Raw genomic sequence first — 1,988 nt, 5'->3', positions numbered from 1 at the left:
AGTGGCAGATAGGGTTTAATTTAGATAAATGTGAGGTGCTGCATTTTAGAAAAGCAAATCCGAGCAGGACTCACACACTGAATTGTAAGGTCTTGGAGAGTCTTGCTGAACAAAGAGACCTTGGAATGCAGGTTCACAGTTCCTTGAAAGTAGAGTCACAGGTCGATAGGACAGTGAAGAAGACATTTGGTATGCTTCCCTTTGTTGGTCAGAGCGTTGAGTACAGGAGCTGGACAGGACATTGGTTAGGCCACTTTTGGAATATTGTGTGCAATTCTGGTCTCCCTCTTATCAGAAGGAGGCACTGAAACTTGAGAGGTTTGAGAATTGATTTTCAAGGATGTTGCCAGGGTTGGAGGATTTGAGTTGCAGGGAGAGGCATTATAGGCTGGGGCCATTTTTCCTTGGAGTGTCATAGGCTGAGGTGTAATTTTGAAGAGATTTATATAATCGTGAGGGGCATGGATAGCGTAAATAGAGAAGGTGTTTACCCTGGGGTGGTGAAGCCCAGAACTAGAGGATATAGGTTTACGGTATGAGGGGAAAATTCAACAGGAGCCTAAAGGGCAACAAAAATTGTAACATTTCAAAGGCAGTTGAATAGGAAGGGTTCAGAGGGATGTCGGCCAAGTGCTGGCAAATGGGAATAGATTAGGTTCGAATATCTGGTTGGCATAGACTGGTTGGACTGAAGAGTCTGTTTTGGTGCTCGACATCTCTGACTGTGGGATCATAAAAGTGAACACTGCTCTGATTCGCCTCTGAGCTCCTTGATGTCCACTTGTTCATTATCTAGCTTCCTCAGTCTCTGAGTGTATTTTTGCTCTGTTTAGTATTTTACTATTACATTCACAGACCTTTCTGTAAATGAATTGTCCACTGCTGCCCGGCTCCTGGCCATATTACAGAGGAGGTAGTACTGGATGTCTTAAATCGTAGCAAGGTGGATAAATCTCTGGGACCTGTTAAGGTGTATCCCAGACATTTGTGGAAAGCTAGGAAAGTGATGGCAGTGCCCCTCCCTGAGATATTTATATTGTCATTGGTGACAGGTGAGGTGCTGGAAGGCATGTGCCATTATTTAAAAAGGTGGTAAGGAAAGGCCAGGGAACAAGAGAACAGTGAGCCTGAGGTCAGTGGCAGGCAAGTTGTTGGAATGGATTCTGAGGGACAGGATTTACATGTATTTGAAAAGACGAGGAATGATTAGGGATAGTTAACGTGGCTTTGTGTGTGGGAATTTTTTTCTGTCTAACTTGATTGAGTTTTTTTTTGAAGACGTGACAAAGATGATTGATGAAGGCAGACTGTGGACTTTGTCTATATGGACACTGAATGATGTTCCCCAAAGCAGACTAGTTAGCAAGGTTAGATAACATGGAATGTTGGGAGAACTAGCCATTTGGATAAAAAAAACTGGCTTGAAGGTAGGAGGCAGAGGGTGGTGAAAGAGGGTTGCTTTGTGGACTGGAGGCCTGTGAGCAGCAGTGTGCTGCAGAAATGGATATTGGGTTTACAGAAGACACCAAAATTGGAGGTGTAGTGGATAATGAAGAAAATTAGTTCAGAATGCAACAGGATCTTGACCAGATGGGCCATTGGTGCGAGGAATGGCAGACTGGGTTCAATTTAGACAAATGTAAGCTGTTAGATTTTGGAAAGGCAAATCAGAGCAGGACTTATACACTTAATGGTAAAGTCCTTGGGAATGTTGCTGAACAGAGAGACCATGGAGTGCAGGTTCATTGTTCCTTGAAAGTAGAGTCGCAGGTAGGCAGGGTAGTGAAGGTAGTGTTTCGTGTATTTATATTTATTGGTCAATGCATTGAGTACAGAAGCTGGGACGTCAAATAGTGGCTGGACAGTGCATTGATTAAGCCATTTCAGGAATTATGTTTTAACTTCGAAATTCCCTGTTCTGGAAAGGATGTTGTGAATCTTGAAAGAGTTCAGACAAGATTTACAATGACTTTGCTAGGGTTGGAGGA

This window comes from Hemiscyllium ocellatum, unplaced genomic scaffold (assembly GCF_020745735.1).
Source record: "Hemiscyllium ocellatum isolate sHemOce1 unplaced genomic scaffold, sHemOce1.pat.X.cur. scaffold_89_pat_ctg1, whole genome shotgun sequence".
Taxonomy (NCBI): Eukaryota; Metazoa; Chordata; class Chondrichthyes; order Orectolobiformes; family Hemiscylliidae; genus Hemiscyllium; species Hemiscyllium ocellatum.
The sequence above is the reverse complement of the archived record's forward strand: the minus strand, read 5'-3'. Positions refer to the sequence as shown.